Here is a 21,993-nt window from a genome sequence, read left to right as displayed (position 1 = left end):
ACTTGCGCCTTTTTGACTTTCACAGGGGTCTGCACCCACTCCTTTAGAGACAGAGCGGGCAGGTCCGCAGGTAATGTGAACAGGGGGTGCGGGACCGCAGGCAACAGTGAGAGAAAGTGCGGAACCAAAGCTTTGTTGATTTTTAATGTCTTTCTCTCATTTTCAAAGCTTGACATGAAGAGCTGAGGTCTGAGACTTGCTTAGGAGGAAAATATAAGTGATGATAGACCCATACTGACTGCAAATAGTCATGGTGACAATATTTTTGTGTAACACTAGGCAATGTGGGTTGAGGTTGAGAACCTGCTCCCATGGGTAAATTGCTCATCCCCATAGGGCGTTGCCAGTTTTGAGACTAATTCAGGTTCTATGAGGTGGAAGTAGCCCACTATGAAGGGTAAGGTTTACTAGATGAACTTTTCCAGAAAGGGGCAGAGCATTATGGATTTGGCCAGCTAGCTCCTGGGAAGGGTTGGTTTGGACAGTGTGACATATATTACTTTTGGAATTTCCAGGCAGAGAAAGGTGGTTGACTGTGCCATGATGCTCCAAGATTTTGTTGTTGATGATATTTCATAGGAAAGATCAAAGATGGGTCTTGCGACATACCTGAGGGTCGTGCTTGCCATTATTAATGTTGTGCCATTATGTATGCCGACTCTGTTCCTTCTTCAGCTTATTTGAATACTGCTTTTAACACCAAAAGCAATGGACGCTAATCCGTGGCATGGTCCTTGGTGGATATAGAGCACGTCTAGATCATTTCCAAAGGAAATTCCCTTTGACTGTGCTTCTTTCAGGATTGTGGGCAGAATATGGCTAGCATTTTTTCTGCCTCTGCTTGTCTCTATATGGCATGTAAGACGTCTAACTGTGTAGTTAGCGTGCCTAAGATATTTGTCTTGAAGTCTTGCAGGAGGTTTCTGATGTCTATTCTCATCACACCTCCACTGGGAAGTTTTCTTCCTCTAGTCATGGAGTCTCGACTTCCTAACCCGGTGCGTGTGTTACCTCACGAACACCTGATACACAATTGAACAATTTCATCATAATCTTCTGGAGAAATGTTTCCTTTCCCCACCAGATTTAAATTTTCCACCCATTCTTCTTTCATCCCTTTTGTTAAAATGGCTTTGAGGATTGCTTTTGGTAATGTGGAGTGAGGTGATCTCTGCAAATTGTACTGAAACTATTCAACATATTCCTCTAGAGTTTCATTATCCTTCGCAGAAATTTTAAAGATTTCATATTTTAATTCCCTAGTCCTACATTAGTCCTGATATTTAGTGAGAAAAGAAGTTTTCATGTCATCCTAGGAGTTAATGGTGCATTCACCTAAACCCATAAACCATTGCAAAGCTTCTCCTTTTAAGGTATAGGGGAACAAATTCGATTTTTGAGGATCAGTGGTATAATCATAACCTTTGCAGAGGATGTCAAACTCAAATAAGAAAGAATTCAGATCCTTTGAGGTCATCCCATGAAAGGTTGGGATAGTTTGCAAAGGAATAACTTTCATCGGGGCGTTAGCTACTAGGTCGAAGATGGGATATTCCAACGTCGAGGTCTAACCCTAAGGTGGTTTATTCACCATTTGGTCAAATATATGCCAATATCCTTCAAGGATTTCCTAGTCAGGGGGTGTTATCTGAGTAAATGGAGAACTGATGATCCAAAGGGGCTTTACTGCACTGCTGAGATATGGAATCACAGGAGACCCTAATTCAGACGGTTGTGGCTCTGCCTTAGCAGCTCCATTGGTTTCTCCCTCTCCTTCTCTCCAATCACACGATTTTACCTTTTGTGAAGGACCAGATTATTGGTGATTTGGACTTTGGAAACTTTGCTCGGACCCTTCAGTCTTGCTATGGATCTCAGCATAAGCTGTAGTTGGTGATTCTGCTACTCGAGGGATCGAAGTAGAGCACTTTCTAGATGCTGTCGAGGGTCCAACTAAAACCTGAGATTCAGTTTTGAAGATGATTTCATCTATATAGGTTGGTCTCCCAAGGGTCGCCAATCCTTGGAATTTTGTGGTTTTTGGTAGTGTTTTTTGATCTGTTGGTATATTTTTCCCCTAGTCATTCATTCCTATACAACCTCTCTATATCTTCTGAGAGCGAGCACTAGGAGAAAGCTTTTTGCTTGCTATGTACGCAGGTTCTTACCTCCCATTTTGAATACCCAATTCCCTTCAGAGACACAAATTAACTATTATCTTTGACAACTTTGCTGGCAACCGCGCCAAAATGTTGGTGCTCTAATATGACTATTTAAATCAACCTTAATTCCTACATTACATTATCAACCTGGGATTCGTCTGTTTATTTCAAGGATGTCATAACTATATGTGCAATAGAGGTCAGAGTTTGTTACGTAACTAAATGAGTCTAACACTTCATCAAATCGTTGCAGGAATGTATTAACAAATCCTTAATTCTTGAAGTTCAATTAAAGAAAACTCAAACCATAAATCTAGATCCAATCGTAACTGTTTTGCAAAGGAAATGAATTTCAATCATATGCACTAAAATAAACAATACCTAATGGGTTACTGTCTGATCTAGTAAATGGAAAGAAATACTACAACAATAGACAACAAGTAACTACTTCAATATTTAATATGAATAAAAAAGAACATCAATCAATTGTAACACTTGGCTTAATCTACACAACTCGTTAAAAGAACATTATTAAAGCAACAACGTTTAAAGATATATTTCAAAGGAAATTATAAAATAACTTGATTCTCTGAAAGAAAAGTAAAAAATATTTGCAGAAAATAAGGAAATAATTATGACACAAAGGAGAAACGAATCTTCTAGTGATTAGGCCCAAAGCCTCCAGAATTTACTATTGATAAAGATCAAAACGCGATTAAGAGAGAATCTCTGTATTTCTTATTAATTGAAATAATAAAAGTACACAATTACTATAATGTCCAAATATGATTTGTTTAATACAAAGATACAATAATGGGTAAAAGTTCATATTGTCTTATCCTTTTCACCCATTGGAATCATATAGTCTAATGGAAAACTAATGGATGAAAGTGAATCCTGAGGATTGATAGATCCTCAGGATTTCGTGGCTAAACGATCGGATTTCTGTTTGCCGAATTAGCACTCCCTTTTCTATATTTTGCTAGCCCGCACAACCAAGGAATAATTTTCTCCTGGTTTAGTGCTGTCGTTCTATCAATTGAACAAAAATTGTCCAATTCTGATTTTCTGTGCATAAAAACAAGCAAAAGTTAGTATTTTCGTGCTGAAAACATGCAATTTGTTAATGATTGATTTTACCTAACTTTCACAATCTTTTCTTCCAAATCCTTTACAAGAATGAAGACAAATATATAAACAAAGTGATTTACTAAGTAGTGTAAGGGTACAAACATACCTTTTCTATGACCCAACAGTAGGTACAATAAGATCCCTCATGAGCCAATCAATGAAACCATAACAAACATGTGTCAAAATCATCTCTGCACACTATTGATGACCATTAGTAGCAATATGACATTCATCATTAGACAACATCCCTAATCCAAGAATCAACACATTGCTCCTATAAAAATAACTCTGCATAATATAAATAGTATAAAACTCAAAGAATACTAATGAAACTCTCAATCTCATCAATAGGCATTCATATAAAAAATCTCAAAGGATAAGCAACAATATCACATAAGAAATGAGCAACAACATAAGTCTTTTTCCTCTCTTTTTCATCCTGTATACAACATCTATTATACAAGATTTCGTTAGATAGGTCTCTGCATACATCATTCAATTCACTACTAGCAACATACAACCTCCACATTCATCATACAATGTCATAAAAAAAAGGAATAGATGTAAGTTGATCAAATGATGTAACTCCATCACTACAACATATAAGTGTATATGAAAATCTCTACAACACCCTCAAGTCAGTCAGAATACAAGGCACAAAAACCTCTTTCAACACCAATATATGCATTCAAGTCAAGTAGCAACTAAAAAACATAAAACTTATGTCAATCCTTCAACGAAAAATCAAGAATTAGAAGAAAATCAACATCATCCTATAGATCTCTAACTGTCTCTACATAACCTCTGCATGCACTGTAAAAGAAACATAGTGAACTCTATATATACAATCAAAACAACTAACTAATCTCTCTCCTACAACACATTGATCTTGTAGTCAATGACTATAGTTCAAGAAAAACACGAATGGAAACATTATACATACAAGGCACATCTAAAAGAGTGGTGTACAATGGTTTAAAATGAACTTCAAGCAAAACATATGCACATTAATATGAACAAGATATCACTCATTACTTCAAAGTTCATACACAAAATACTATACATAACTCATTGTAGATATTTCTTTTGTATAGATCCATTTTCCCTTAATTGCATATGTTGTAAACAAATTAGAATGAGAAAATCTATTTTCCCTTAAATCTCTTAATGCTAGACCTCCTTATTGCACCCCGGTGCACACCTATTCCAAACCAAATCACAAAGATATATGATTAGAAATGCACAAACAGTTGATCCATATCCTTGTTCTTTTATAGCCTCTTTTCCTTGCCAATACCATAGGAAAATCCATGGGATTTGTTGATGGGATCTTTAACTCGACCTTCCACACACAAATACCTTAGGAAAATCCATGGTTTGGCAGGAGGGTTTTTATTTTTCTGTGCTTAGAGGAAGTAACACACCTCTCCCCTTCAGGAAGTGAGTTAGTAACAATTGTCTTGAACTACAAACCTACATTACTCTGTGGTATAATGCTCCTTATACAAAGCAAACCTGTGTTACCCTGATATCAAGCCCTAAAGCTTAGTCAATCTTTGGTCAAAGCTCCTCCAAATTATGGGATGTCTTCTCTAGCACAAGTAGGAATTTTCCAAGCCTTGAAAAGTATTAAAAACATCAAATCAACGTCAATAGCTATAAAAAAACTTCATCAACAAATCACTTGTGTCTCTTCAGTTTTCTCGCCTAGAATTTCAGTTATGAACGGCAACAAATATTGTCCATCTTCCTACAACTACTCTAGACCTTGTGTAACCTTTTTCACCTCCTCTGTAATCATCAATAATCCTGAAACACCTTTATAATAATTGAGAAACATCTTCCATCCATGACCTAGCTAGGCTCATCAATTCTGCATGCTTACCAACGGTGTCATAGTGTGACAAAACCATGATGAAATGATGTGATGATTTGATATCAAGGCCAACACATTAGCCATAATGCCAAAACCAATTTCACCTTAAAGGAATTGAAACTCTAGATCGAATATGGAAAAAACCTAATGAAATTCAACCTATCATTTTGAAAATCAATTGATTGATTTAAATTCCAATGATTTATCTTAGATTGAATATTTTATATCTAAGTTCAAAAAACTTGGAATTTTACTTGTAATATGTAAAACAATGAACATATAATCAAATCAATGTACTATATTTTCTAAGCATAACGTTTATTTTTCTAACTATTTATGTATTTTTCATTCCACAAGATAATATCTTATTAGTCAAATGGATACTTACAAAATACCCACTTTTTCTAATTCTTTAACTTAAGGGCAAGATAATATCTTACATCTTGGAGTGATTAACACTGCAAGTACATATAACATATCCTTAGTGGCACAACAAGGGTCAAGACTTTGAAGAAGTAATTTCCTTGCAAAAACAAACACAATAATGATCTCAAGCCTTATCAACAATTTCTACTCCCAATAATGATAATTGGAGTAAACAGAAAGGAAAATAGACTACGAGACATTATAATTTTTGTAAGTCAGATGATCATATATGATCTAAATGTTCCAAGAAGATGGAAACCTTAGAAGTAGTAATGGAAGCACAACATCCATCTTAATTGTTATTCTTCTAAATAATTCTTCTCATGGGCATGCACTTTGAGGTTCTAGTTTTTCCTTTAATGTAATGTCTATTCCTTCAAATGAGTGACTTATTGATTTTATACAACATTATAATATGGATTAGGATAAATCCATATTTTATTTTTGTATGTGTAATATCAAATAAATATTTATTGGCGATGATAGATCTCCTAGTGTTATAGGGTCAAGAACATCTTGTTAGCATTATGAGACAAGTGTTGTCCTTGATGGAAAATCACACAGATGACAGATCATAGTGCAGCAGGTCAGTAGCAAAGAGTTGAGGATCAGACTACAAAGGATGAAGAAAATAATGTACACGCAGGTTCTTCTTATAAAAGTCGCGTATACACGCGGGATCACCGATCAAAAGACGCGTATGCATATACACGCACTTTCATGCAAGGGGAGGCGCATATGTTGGGTTTTGGTCCATAGTAGTTAGTCCTTGGTATTTGGACCTATGGTTTTGGACCATGGTATCTCGTCTAAAGTATTGATCCCAGGTATTGGGTCTAAGGTATTGATTATTTATGGTTTTGGATCATGGTATTGAGTGAGGTCTAAGAATATAAAAGGAGAAGAAGATCATTAGGCAAGTGTATTGAAAAAGTCTTGAATATCTGATGAAGTAGGAGATCCAGTATGCAGGTTATGGGTTCATGATGCATTAAGCTAAGGAGGAATATCAACGGTCAATGGAGAACAAGATCGAAGGATAGATCGGGATCTAATGACTTGGAATGAATCATATCTATATGGTTTGATCTTGTTTAGTTTAGATCTGTGTACTGACGCATATAATGTTCTATAAATGTTATGATTTGGGTAAAACTTAAGTTTGAAATATCTTCAAATCATAAATGAATTTTTACAGATGTATATGCTGGTTGACTGTGATAAAAGAGCGTACATACGCAGGTTAGATACATCTAAGTAGCGTATACCATATGAGCTATGATGTTTGAAGTTACATGTGTTTCTGGTTGTTGATGAGTTCTGATGACTGTTTACTGGTGTTAGTATTCTGCATACTCAGATTGGTTGATCATGTTTAGCTTCAATATTGATGGATGAGATCTATAATGGATCTAGATCAGAATGACTTATCTTTATGAGATCTGATGAACTAGATCTGGTTTCTAACATACACATTATCCTTGTATATGTAATGATCGGGGTATGTCTGAAGTCAGGAAGTGGAGCAAAGTTATAAGCAAGTAATTAATGACATATACGTTGGTTCGCCATGGTGAAGTTGCGTATACATGCTGGTTCAGCACTTCCAAGTAGCGTATGCACTCTGATGCATGTTTTGTGATGATATAGTTGGTTCTGAATATTGTTGCAGAGTTCAGTGTTCTGTTATGTGTTCTGGTGACTGCATTTTGTTGAAAGGGTTTTAGTGTTTTAGTATTGGGTGATTCAGAGATTGATGATGTAGGTATATTGCAATGATGATTAATTTTGTGCTTCAATGTTGTTGATGGGTCCAGTATGAAAATTAGATGAAACGTGGCCTTCAGATTATGATGTTGTGTTCCATGAGTATCCAGTATGAAAATTTATGAAACGTGGTACTTGGAGGAAGAAAGAGGAGGTTGTAGCCTTCTGTAGGTCAGCACCTACGTACTAGTGCATTAGCGAGTACAAGAGCAAAAGGGGTGGTAGCTCCCTTCTAATAGCAGCTGGAAAACAAGTGAAGGTTGGAGCATTTCAGTAGGCTGGCACCTACATACTAGTAAATGGATCGACTAGTACAAAAGTTAAGGGGGTTGTAGCTCCTTTCCAGGAGAGTCTGGAGAAGGAGAGAAAGTTGTAGCCTTCTACAGGTAGAAGCCTGTGTACTGGTATAAGACTGCACCAGTACAAAAATATTGTAAAATGAAGTTTCTTATTAAAAGAAGATAGAGATGACTTGCAGCAGGTGGTTTTCACCCACATTGGGTTTCCACCTTATATCACGGTGTTCATGTGTGCTTCTTGTGTGTGATGATCTGTTCTGTTTTTCTGCACCTACTTACTGTTCATATGATTCTGATGCACTAACTAAATATCAACATTTAATGGATTAACTGAATCATAAGTATTCTGGATATACGCTAGTTGCATTAGACACAGTTGCATATACACGCGGGTTCCATTAACTGAAGTAGCATATATGTATCTAAGTATGGAAATAAAAAAGTTTTATTGACTTGATAATAGTGATTCACCCCCCTTCTCAGAATTATTTCCAACACATCTTAGCTAGATAATATTCGTTTTTTTTATGTACTGTATTTAATGGAATTTTCGACAAACTTCTATTAGTGTATCAAATCATTCATTCATGTGTAAGTAAAAAAAATAGAACTTTCACCTCACCAAGTTGTATTCTAGGATTTAAGATATCCTAAGCATGTCCTATCAAATATAAATGTTGACGATATTACTAGGTTATACAAATTTGATAAATCAGTGTCATAATCTCTTCCATTATTTTTTATTGCTCATAGTAATGATTTGAGCAAACTTTGGGATGAGTGGTTTACTCATCAAAGCTATTCTCATTGCAAAAAATATGTAATCAAATTATGATTACTCATCCTCCTCTTGCTTCTTATAGAGATGATGTTTGTTCTAATTGTGTTGTGGACAATATCATCAAGATAGTTTTGACAAAAGTGCCTCTTGGCATGCCTTGACCCTCTTGCTGCTAGTTGATAGTGATTTGTGTGCTCCCCTTTTTTCTCTAGTTTTAAGAACTTAAATTCCATTCATGACTTCTCTAGATGCAATTGGGTTTCTTTCAGAAAAATAAGAGTACATTTTTTGATATGTTTTTTCCTTTCAACCCTTGTAGAGAATGTCATGTCACCATTTTTATTTTCCTCTATAGTACAACCACGATGAGTTTCTAGGGTATGTGATGGCAAGGTCGCAGGAGCAAGATTAGATCATCGGGGGTCCTAGAGGAGTTTTAAGGAGTTTTTATGGGATCTGATGGAATTATCTTAGCATATTCCAACATCTACACATATTTCCTTTCGTTTCATTGCATTCTAACAACTTTAAAAAATTAACATTATTATGGGGCCTAACTTAATTAATTATGCTTGAAGTGGCATTCCAAGAAGATTATTTGAGGGAACACATTAGTGTAATAACGTGTTGGAAATGAAAGAAGAAGATCTACATGATGGGATGCTGAGAAATGAATTCCAGTGGCTAGAGAGAGTATGGAGAGCAATTTACCATTTTTTGTTAATTAAAAAATAGTTTAATTAGTCATTCAATTAAGGAAAAATAATTAATCGTAGGAAAGGCCCAAAAGTGGCATAAGTGAAATAAAATAAAATTAAAAAGTCACTTAAGATAAAGTCGATGGAGGAGCTTCTAGAATAATAAAAAAACTAAAATAAGGTGTTTCTAGAGGCTTGGAGATCTATCCATCAGAGATATAAAAGGAGGAGGAGGAGGTCATTTGGAGACATATTGGATTTGTGTATTGTATTTGTGGTGAGGTTTTCAGAACCTAGTTCTCTACTTTAGCAGTAGCCCTAGGGCGGAAACCCTCGGGTGATTCAGTGAGAGTGGGAAAGCAACCATCTCTTCCCTTGGTGGATCCATTAAGGATTCACAAGTTACAGTTTAATGATTTTCAATTTTTTTTGGAAGCCAGTTGCGACATTATTGTAGATCTATTTGGGGCCATCATTTCAACCATATTCTTGCTCTTGTACTAGATTATTCACATATTAATTAAATAAGTTTGATATCTTCTGCATGTTTATATTGTTTATTATTCAGTTGCAAATAATATTTCCCATTTTTGTCATAAATTTTGTAGTTTAATTTGTGCAAATTGTTTATGGTGTTGACGACTTAAATTTTTGAAGCTATTTTGTGCAAATTTTATATTTGGGAAATCACAGTGGTATCAGAGTTGGTTTACCTTCCATCCTGAGGGTTTTAATTTCATATTATTTGAGGGTTTATATTGGAGGTGCCAAAAGAAAATTATTTCCAGAGGAAGCAAGATTGAATTCTTCTATTTGTTGGAGCTGTGATATTGTTGTAGTAAAATATATTTTGCTATAGAAATAAGCTACATTTGTGGATTATGTTTTTTAATCTATTTGCCGAAGGATAATTGTTGCAAGTGTGTCAAAAAAAAATTATTACTAGGCCACATTTTTGCAGTTGAATTTCCAGTGATTCGCAGGTGCCAAAGTGACACATATTGCTAGAGCCAAATTTGTTTATTTTATTAGGTCAAATTTATTTTGTGAAGCCAAATCCATTATGCTAGGCCACAGTTATCTTACTAGGCCAAAATTATTTTGCTGGCCAAAATTATCTTTTTCGACCAAGATTATTATGTTGGGCCAAAATTATTTTGATGTGACCAATTTCTCTCGATGGCCGGAATTATTTTATTGGGCCGAGTTTCTCTTGTCGTGCCAATTTTTTTTTGTCGGGTTGAATTTCTCTTGTTGGGTCGAATTATTTTGTATCATTTGAATTTATTGGATCCCTATTTAATTGTTAGAGCTAGATTTATCTATTAAAGCCAAGTTTATTTTCCACAACCTAGTTTATTAGTTGGATTCGAATTCATTTGTCGGAACTTGAATTTATCTACTAGGTTAAGATTATCTGTTTGGGTCGAGGTCATTTGTAGGAGCCAATTTATTGCTAAGGTCAGAATTTTATGTGTTAAGGAGCCACTAGTTGCTGGGTAATCTTCAGGAGAATATCAAGGTTCTTGATTTGATATATTTCTTGTGATATTTTTTATAAAATTAATATTTCCCTTGAAGTTTATAATATTTGTCTCGAAGTGTTTGAACAAAACGTCTTCTCATAAAATGTTTGAAAAAATGCATCAAAGAAAATTTTAAATTTTGTTAGAATTAGAAACTCGAACTAAATTAGGGATTTCCAGAGCAGCTGAAATATGTCCAAGATTTTTCTTGGTTTTATGAAAGGAGTTCATGGTTAAAATTTTAGATTTTTCCAGGCAGTATTGGGTTGTAAATCAACATTCCTTCAACAATTCATTTTATTGTTAAAGTAGGTTATTCACACCACTTGGTGGGATTGATCTTGGCTTACAATTAAGCCAAACCATTTCTGGGTTTTTACGGTTTTGGTGTGAGGAGCTCCAGGTCAAATTTTGAAAATTTTCTAAGCAGTTTTTAGGGTAGAAAGTTTGGTTCTTCATCAGTAGCAGCAAAAGTATTTTGTGGGAAGTGCTTGCTACCTATTTGGGCCATTTCTAGCACTTGGGTCTACTTCATTTCACCTGGGATTTGCATGCATGTAGTGTGGTATCAAATTCATTTAATTATTATAATTCTCTCAAGCGGTTGCCTCCCATGCTTATTTATGTTGCAAGTGTTTCCAGTTTACCTGCAAAGTATTTGACAAAAATATTACTTGTTAACTATTTGCTAAAATTTCTCAAAGAAAGTTTTTAATATTTGCTAAGTTAGTGAGAGAGTATAGTGAGTCTACATGAGGTGTTCATACTTGGACCTCTATCTAATTTTTGAGTATTTCTTGGAGTGAGGGGCCTTTGTATTGAGTCAACTACTATTATGTACTTATGTTGTTGTTCTCAGTCAATGTCATGCATAAAATAACTTGATATACTTTCAATTCTTCAACTAAAACATGGATCAAAACTTAATAGATTTCCCTTATAAATTAGCAACAAAAATCAACAAATCCCTTTCTAAGGGGATCCTTACTTTGCTACAACATGAGTGAATACAAAAAGAACATGAATTGGGGCCCAAAATTTATACACTTGGAACAATTAAGATGTATGGTGGTTACAACAAAAGCCCTTCTCAAACTAGAATAACTTGCTTCACTCCTCTCCAAGGTGTGATCCAGGTGGATATTGGTGGCCACCTCCCAAGTCCACTTGGACCCCTACCATTGTTTCTTTCATCTTTTCAATTTCCTTAATTGTAGCACAGTTTAATATTTTTAGCAGTTTTTCGGGTCCTGAACTTCTAGAGCCGTTTTAAGGCCCTAAACGACGTTTTTTGGGAAAAATTGGAGCAACATGGGTCCATGGACTGATGCTGCTCTTCCCAAAGATGTAGTTCTCAGATAGATCTTTCTAACAAGATATTGTGCGCATCAAAATGAGATTGCATACCAAAGTTACGACCCGGGGAAGTTGATGTACCAATTTACCCAAACGGGGCCCACAATTTGGCGTTTCATCTTCTAGGGTTAGGTTTTAAGATGTTTAAGGTTTTCCATTATTTCTCAACAATAAATAGGCCTTCGAGCCTCATTGTAACACAGTTCAGAGGCATGTAGCCACCACATCTCTTCTCAGAGATAAGCTACCATCACCCTAGCTGGTTTATTTCCATTTCTATTTGTAAGCATATTTCAATATTTTACAGTAATGAAATGAAGTATTATTTCCACTGCATCTCTGTATTTATGGTTATCTCTGTAATTTGTTGCGTTCCTGTTTAAATCTGGATCAAGGTGCATAAGTCATACGGGAAGAACTTGATTTGGGCTCCAAAACCAGTTATGCTTTCTCTCATACAACACACGTTTTTGGAGCATCCTTGCGTAGGGGTCAAACTTCTAGTTGCTTCTTTTCTCAGTAGTATCATGATGCTGACCACACCTATACCTCCTTAAAGTGATGGTATAATGAAGAGTGTCTTCAGATTGCTAGTGGAGACTTTTCAAGATTTGGATAACAGTGAGGGTCCTACCCTTGGGAAGAAGTTTGAGATTCTAGAAGTCATGGCCTTGGTTAGATCTTATGACCTCATGTTTGAGGTGGAGTGTGACGGATTGATCTTGCAGATGTTCCAATGATTCTTCAGCATTAGGAAACATTGTCTTGACACAGTCATAACACACATGCAATCAATTTTGTCCTCATGTATGGGAGGATATGATGCCATTTGTAGGAGGTTGCAGCCTATACTGTTGTTTGTTTGGAGGAGAGAGCAATTGGTCTCACATGCTACTTATGAATGAGTTGAAAGGTTGTTTAAGCAGAAAATTGGTATGTTCAGGAGATCACTGACCTAGGAGGAGTTTCGGAGGATTGGTAGTGACCAATCATGTAGCAGGAATGAGATAAGGAGGAAGGGTATTTGAATCAAATGCAAGGAACCTTGGGGACTTGACCACTCATGCTTGAGTGATGCAGAGGATATGACAGGTGTAGAGCAGGAGGAGGTTCTTTCTAACTTGCGGGATGAGGATTCTTCTTTGGATGAGTCCATGAGTTCATATGATGATGCCTATGAGGAGCTTGAGAAGTCATGTGGAGTTGTTGACAGTAGGCCAAATTTATATTATATTTTGTATGGTGAGCAGTCAGTAAACCCTATGGGAGACATTTAGGGTGATGAGTCACCAATGACAGTTCAACATGAGTAGCATATGGTGGAGCATGAGTTAGCTAAGGAGGATGAAATGAACAATATGCATGATGGGCCTTTTGTGGAGAGCCAGTTGGAGGTTCATGTTGAGCCCATGATAGAGGAGGGTGAGCAACCATCTTTTACACCGAGAATTGATGAGGAGTAGACAGATACATAGACAACCAACAGGGTTGTAGTACTTGTAGACACTTGTCGTTAAGGGGTGTTAGAGTCTGACAGGATATTTTTGTAGGAGGTTGGTAGACTAGAGGAGCATGGAGATCCCTATGAGATGAGAGATATGGTGGTTCATCCATCTTTGAACCAACCCATTCATGAGGTGTAAAAAAATGCAATAGCAACGTACAAAGTTGCAACATTTTTGGGCAACAACCCTCTCCAGGAGTACATAAATAGGGCTTACAACACAACTTTCCCATTTTTGCCCATTATAGTGAGAGAGGCGGTATTTCTTGGAAAGATCTAATTGATGGACTAGATAGAGCAACATGAGTTGAGCATGGACCAATGAAAAAAGAGTAGATTTGTTCCCTACATAGGTGTTGATGCATTCAATTCTTTCCATGGGGTACATTGGTGGGAGATCATGATCTAGTATCATGTTGATGGAGTGTAATTCTTAGTCAGGAGTGCGGTACAACAAGGGCCCTTAGAGATACGGGACACTACCTACCCCAGTTAGCAGTTGGGCATAGGTTGGCCATCCATCAACATTCCTTCACAACATAAGAATAGTGGGGTTGACCTTGGTCTATGCGAAGGGTTGGACTGGAGAGAGGTGATGAGTTGGTATTCTACTCATGGAGTAACATCTATGGCTAGATACAGAACACAGTCAAGGCCATGGGATTTTGGCGATGATTTTCCATGTTGGCATTGGGATACAGGTGGATCTACTGGTAGAAATATGAGTCAGTGATGCGCTTGGGATCCAGGTACTGAGGGATCCAGTCATATTTGGATTTCTTGGAGACATGATGTGGACTAGTGGTTCATGTGGGATCCTCATATCAATTTACAGATGCCTCTATAATGGACAGGTGTGGATTGCTTGAGGTTAAACAATCTTGGGGCGAGAGGATTTTTCATGTCCCAATTTTTATTTTCCTCTATAGTACAACCCGAATGGGATTCCAAGGTATGTGATGGCCAGGTTGTAGGAGAAAGATTACATCATTATGGGTCCCAAAGGATTTTTGAGGAGTTTTTATGAGATTTGATGGCATTCGCTTGGCATATTCCATTTGTTTCATTTCATTCTAAAAAAAATCAAAAATTAGCATCATTATGGGGTCTAACTTAATTAATTATGCTCAAAGTGGTATTCTGGGAAGATTATGTGATTGAATACCTTGGTGTAATAGCTCATTGAAACCAAAATGAGAATATCTACAGGATGGGATGTTGAGAAGTGACTTCTAGTGGCTAGAGAGATTATGGTGGGCGATTTACCATTTTACTTAATTGAAAATGAATTTAATTGGTCATTTAATAAAAGAAAAATTATTAATTGGAGGAAAGGTCCAAAAGTGACTTAAGTGAAATGAAATAAAATTAAAAAGTCACTTAAGATAAATTCAATGGAGGAGCTTCTAGAATAATAAAAAATAATAAAATAAGGTGCTTCTAGAGGTTTGGAGATCTATCCATCAGATCTATAAAAGGAGGAGGAGGAGATCATTTGGAGACATCTTGGATTTGTGTATTCTATTTGTGGTGAGGTTTTGAGAACCCGATTTTCTAATTTAGCAGTAGCCCTAGGACGGAAACCCTCAGGTGATTCAGTGAGAGTGGGTGAACACCCATCTATTCCCTTGGTCAATCCATTCAGGATTCACATGTTGCAGTTTATTGATTTTTAGTTTGTTTTGGAGGCCAGTTGTTGAATTATTGTAGATATATTTGGGGCCATCATCTCATCCATATTCTTTATCTTGTACCAACTTATTTACATATTAATAAAATAAGGATGAGATCTTCTACATGTTTATATTGTATAGTATTCAGTTGCATATTCTATTTCCCATTTTCGCCGTAAATTTTGTGGTTTAATTTGTGCAAATTGTTTATGGTGTTGACGGCTTAAATTTCAGAAGCCATTTTCTGCAAATTTTATATTTGGGACATCACATAGAAACAAGTTAGACATCAAATTCAAAATTTAAAACTACATATGGAGGTGGATATGTTAGAAACAAATTTACAACCTATATCATTACACAAGACATTAAGGTGCAATATAATGTGCCATATACACCACAACAAACTATTGTGGTTGAGAAAAAGAATCATACTTTCAAAGAATGGAAAATTTTGTGGCACAATCCAAGGGATTAAGTTCTCATTTTTGGGAAAAAGTTATTAATTCAAATTACATAGTTAAGCATACTCTAACAAAGCTTTAAAAGGTATAACATTAGCAGAAGAAAAGGGTAAAATTAAACTAGCTATAAACTACTTTCATGTGTTTTATAGTGGATCATAGACTCACATTCTTGATGAGAAAATGAAATCATTACAACCTAATAGTAAGAAGTTCATTTTCGTTGGACATTTGAAGATGTAAAATGTTAAAAATTCTTGAATGCCATTCTAATGAAATTATTGTTAGGAGAAATGTTAATTTTGATGAAGGTATCTCAACTTGCGAACATAATTCAATAGTTATTCCATATTTGGTGATTGTGCCATATTTTATTCCCCACTACCCATATTCCAATTTCTTCTTAAACTGATGATAGTGAGGAATAAAATCCACCTCCACTTTCTCACCTTCTCTCATTTGTTCCATTGAACATGAGCCACTACGACCAACACAACAAGTTCCCAGACATGTCTAACAACCCAAGAAGTATATGGATATCTTGGAAACACATTTTTAGATGATTATCATGCACATTCATGGTTCTAGAGAGTCTCCTCTCTTTAGGCTCAATTTTTGGAGACTTGTGATAAATAAACATTCACAAAAGCTTATAGCCATCTAGATTAGAATTCAACTGTAGATGAATAATATTATCCATAATGGAAATGATATATGGAATATTATACCACTTCCAAAATAAAGAAAACTTAACTAATGAAAATGGGTGTATAAAACTAAATATGCATAAGATGGAAGTGTTGAAAGACATAAGGTTAAATTAGTTTCCATATGAGTTTATCAAGTAGATTGGATTGGTTATAATAAAGCATTTTTCACCATAGCCATAATGAATTTGATATAAGCTTGTTATATCGATGTTTCTTCACACGAATCGGAGTTCCATCAAATGGATGTTAACTGAACATTTTTTATGCATGGAGATTTACAAGAAGAAATTTACACATATCAACCTCCTATCTATATTTAAAATGACTCCAACCTTGTTTTCTACCTTCAAAAATATGTCTATGGTCTTAAGTAAACTCATCAAGTTTTATTTTCTCAAATGAACAACTTTCTTCTAAACACATGATTTTCTAGATGCCATTCTAAGCCCAATGTCTATATCAAGGGAGAAGGTAACCATCTCATAATATTTTCTCTTTATGTTGATAACCTTACACTCACTAGTAGTGACCCTAAACTTTTATCTTGTGTGAAATCCAACTTTAAGGAGAAATTTGAAATAACAAACTTAGGTCATTTGCGTTATTTTCTTAGCTTTCAAGTCATGCAAACGAAGGAAGGAATTTCTCTTTCCCAATATAAGTATTCTTGTGACCTTCCTCATTACTTCGACATGTAAAATTGTAAACCAACCCCATCTTCCATCCCATATAGAGTCAAAATTGCAACACCTATAGTACACCTAAATATGCTAATTTGTATTGTTATTTATATGGTAGACTTTAGTATTTGACTCATAAGCATCATGATATTTCCTTTTTTACTGGTATTATTTCTTGGTATATGAAAACACCCTGTGAAACTCATTAGAAAGTTGAAAAAATGATACTTTGGTATATATGGGGAACAAGTTAATTTGGGATATATTACACTCCATGTGGGGCTACTTTACTGGTTGATTTCACTATTCCAAAGGGTTAGTGGCCCTGATGATTGGAATTCTACCATAATTTATGTTTTCACTGTTGTTTCCAAACTTTCCACTTAAGATTGTAAAAAAAAAGTACCCTTTCTCTTTCTTAAGTAGAAGCAAAGTATTGAACCATAGTTGGGGCAATTCAAAAATCCTTGTGGCTTCAACAAACATTTTTTAGACTTTTGCTTCTAATGACAACATCCAAATACACTCCAGTGAAATAATCAAATTACCATAGATTTAGTGTAGCATTAGGCATATCAAACACATTGAATTACACATTCATTAAAAATATTCGTTTTTGTTGTTGTTATCGAAGTGCTATATTTCCCTATAGATGATAAGGTTGTAGATATTTTCACTAATTCTTTTACAAAAGTGAAACTTTTTAAACTTCAATCTAAGTTAAGAGTTCAAGAAGTTGTCAATAATTGGGGATAGGCTCTAATTCCTCTTCCTCCTCCTTTGATTCCAACTTCGTAAATAATTTATTCCTATCCCAAGTTTTTATTATGGGGAGATGTTAGAATATTTACATATGTAAGAGTTAGTTAAGATCAACTTGGTTTAGTGTGCAATTAAGTAAACTGTATATATTTTTTATGCATTTATAATTATCTAATTTGATGGCCACAATTATATTCTAAACATAAAATGATTCAATGGTTCAACTTCACCTATATACTAATTGATCCATGGATTAACACTCAATTGGTTAATTATTTCTATTTAAAGAGCATGTAGGATCATTTGTCAATGATTGATTGTGAAAAAAGAAAATGTAAATCATTTTCACTTTTCATTAATATATTTCCTCAAGTGGACTCATTGTCTTAGGCTATGGATTATTGTGTTCTTTGAGAGTATTAACCACATAATATGTTGTTGTACTAATATTTGATCTTTATGAGCAAGTAGTTGTGTTAACTTGCACAAATATACAACATTTTAGTGAGCAAGAAGAAAATTGTCAATGAGATCTAGCAACGTAGTAGCAAGAGACAATGGGGGAATTTTAGGGGAATAAAGGACATCAATATTTGAAATTGTTGAAATAATTAGTGAATAGTAAAACTAAGAAATTGTTTCTTTTGTTTTATTTTGTTATATAAATTATGCAATTATATGTTCACATGCTGCAATAAACAAGTTTTTAAAACTATATGTCATACACACACCATGGAAACTATAAGTTTAGGGTGAAATACCTAATACTTTTATTTAATAGTCAACTTTATTATGTACCCTTAATAACACTATGAATTGATACAATTATATGTCTATGATGCATGTCTATGTCAAATACATTGTAAGCTATTTCCTTTAAAATGTTTTATTTCTACAAATTTTGAATACTTATTTTAACAATCAAAAGTTGTCATATGTATCACATCAATGTTCTTATATGTGCTACTCACCATTCATATGTTTAATAGGTTTAAAATTTATTTAAACATTGGAGGTCATTTTAAAATTTTTTAATTTTTAGAGGTCGCAATTTTAAATCTAGATGGGATAGAATATGTACACCTTCAAGGATTTTTTTTAATAAATATAGAGAAATTTGTAAGTCATTGATATTACTAGGTCAAGGACTAGTTTCAAAGTCGACTACACATCCATATTTTTTTTATTTTTTATTTTTTATATCTAGAGGAATGATAACTCGTTGTAATTACCTAGGTGAGGCTCAAGTTCAAAGTTAATTTTCTACCATTATAACCTCTAGTCTGGTGCTAACAACCCATAATCCAACATGTAGGAAACAAAATTATGACTTAGGAAGGGCCTAAACGTCCCGAGGCACACCATGTGTGAAACTTCTATCCAAGGGTTGTCTACTCTTCCATCCTTATAGCAATGGGATAATATGTCCCTTTGTAGGACTTGAACATAGATGGAGGATGTTGACATCTAAATAACTCAAATACATAAACAAATTTCAAATTATTGCAACTCAACTCTCTTAAAGAAAACCTTATATACTATAAAAGAAAACAAAATTCATGAGTAGGTGGGGTCACTAAGATAAATAAGGGTATAGTTGGCTCTCATATCTTACTTTGTGTTAAATGATCAATATATCTAGTGTCATGTGTCTATTTTGTGAGAATTATGGCAGAAAATGGAAAAGAGGAAGTTTAAATATGATATATTTATGACATTATCAACTATGTGGTTGATTTTATCTACATTGACGCCATTAATTTTGCACTAAAAATAATTAATTCCATCACTCTTTTTAATTATGAGCATGTTCTTGATATATTTTCATGTCTCAGACACATGATGGTATGATTTGTTCCTTCCTATAAATGGTCTTGAAACATGGCATTGTATTTTTCAAAATACTCTCTTGTGAATTTCATGATAGACTATAAATGGTCTTGAAACATGGCATTGTATTTTTCAAAATACTCTCTTGTGAGTTTCATGATAGACACACATGTTCACATCCTTATGATTCTACAAATGAATATGTCAAGGTTAAAATACGAGTTGAATATAATACTTGATTCATTTAAAAGAATATACATGGCATGAATGTTTTCAAAAAGTCTTGGGCTTGAACATGAAATGGCAATAAAATGTTTTGTGAGTGTGGCCCATATTCACATAAGCCATGGGTGGCATAGTGAATTAGTTTGAAAATATTTTATACGATAGAGAAAAATGTTGAGGTATGGGTTATTTGTGCATTCATAAAGATTTTTATTGTGATATACGAGGGCACATAATTATTGAATATGAGTTGGAATATAGTTATGGTTTGAATTAAAGTTTTATTTATAAATTTAATTTAACACATCCCAAGGTATGCCTTGTGATATATGCTCAGCCTGTTGCAGGTGACCAACCTTGAATGAAGGTTGCTAATCCACTACACATTCGTTTCCTTTGTCTGTTGTTGTTACACTCGACTACTCTACCTCTCGACTTGATTTGAACCCTAACCTAAGAGACGAATACGTTGGAGAAGTTGGTGGTTTCACTTAGGGATAATGGTTTCACTCATCAGATGGAATTATGAGAATCATCAGTGCAAATATGCTTAGTTTATGTTTCAATGAGTAAAAATATTACTTGTTTAGTTAAATAGTTAAATGTTTCCTTCGTATAGATTTGTCTGCATCTCATGATGGGTTAATCCCCTCACTTGTTATTTTATTTTCGTTCATGTCCCTCCCCTGTAACTACCCAAAAACACCTTATCTACCTCTTCTTTCCTTGCAAAGTATTTTGAGAAAAGAATTGTGATGTTAATGGGCTCTCACCGTTTTTTGTTTTTGTTTTTGTTTTTGTTTTTTTTTGTCTAAATGGTATATGTCAAAACCTTGTGTAAAGCCACAACTTAAATTTACCTATTTTAATGACCATCTTCAGATGGTTGCAAGGTTTTGACTTATCTCCTGAGTTTCCATGCTACCCTCGCTACATGGAATTGCCTCCTTTCATTTACCAAGTATCTCATTGTAAAATGGGCCTAGGGATGATCTCCACCCTTGTCTTGTTTGATATGTTTTCATTCGTAGACCCAATGTATCAGTTATTCCACCATTGTTTAGGGTTATTTTGTACCAGCTATGTCAACTAATTTTGGCCATATCACTTAGTGAGTTGAAATGAAAATGGTTTTAAAATTCTTTGATACACTATTTTTTTACCTCTTCATGGTTATGAGGAATGATATTATGTTAAAATTATTAAGTTTAAAACTTGGCATCCCTATGTGGTTTATTTCGACAACTTTATAAGGTCATTCACACTGCATTTCCCTTTGCATGCACTTCAGCTTTCTTTGTGTTGAGAAATATAGGGCAACTAGATTGGGTGATTTCTCCTACTTTAATAACTCTTTGTGATGTATTTTTACTTAACTTAATTATCTTTTTCTTTCTCTTCATTATATTTAGTGTTATTATCATAAAAAAACTACCAAATCGTAAAAAAACAATGAGACACGAAGACACAAGATATAGGCGATAAGCTAAGGCCAAAACCCCTCTACTTGAGAGGAAAACCCACAAGAATTCTTCTCTTCTTATAGAAATTAAACTGAAATTCCAAGATCTATGATCCTTGACCAAGACTCCTCCAAGACTAAGTAAAAACTTTCCTTGATAAGATTTCCTTCTAGAAACTTTGACCCTAGTAATTTCTACAACTTCGACCCCCAATAGATTCTTATACAATTTTGACTTCCCAGTAGATTCTTCTGCAACTTCAACCTCCCAATAAATTCTTCTGTAGAAACCCTAGATTTTGCACGTGAGAAAATTATGGTAGATTATTCTTCCTTTCCTCTTCGCTTGAGTTGATTCTCCTTCCCGGAGAGCTCAATTTGAAAAGTGTACTTATTTATTCCCTAACTCGACTTCTACAACTCGGTCTTTGTTGATGTAATAAGTTCCTTGATTTATTTGAACGTATAAGGAGCAATAGCCCAAAATAGTCCAAAATTCTCGCTTTTCTTTTATTCATTTTGTCCTTCTCTTCTTATCACTTTTTTTCTTTTCCTTAATCGAACTTGAGTGAGGTGAGTGAGTCCTTCAAGTGAGGTCAAATTCTCCTTATATATAGGTCTTTCTCCAGGTCGAATTGCTGACTTTAGGCTGACTTGTCCT

Source organism: Pinus tabuliformis, chromosome 1_1, assembly GCF_031772625.1.
Source record: "Pinus tabuliformis cultivar Carrire ecotype Pingquan chromosome 1_1, CPIR1, whole genome shotgun sequence".
Classification (NCBI taxonomy): domain Eukaryota; kingdom Viridiplantae; phylum Streptophyta; class Pinopsida; order Pinales; family Pinaceae; genus Pinus; species Pinus tabuliformis.
The sequence above is the reverse complement of the archived record's forward strand: the minus strand, read 5'-3'. Positions refer to the sequence as shown.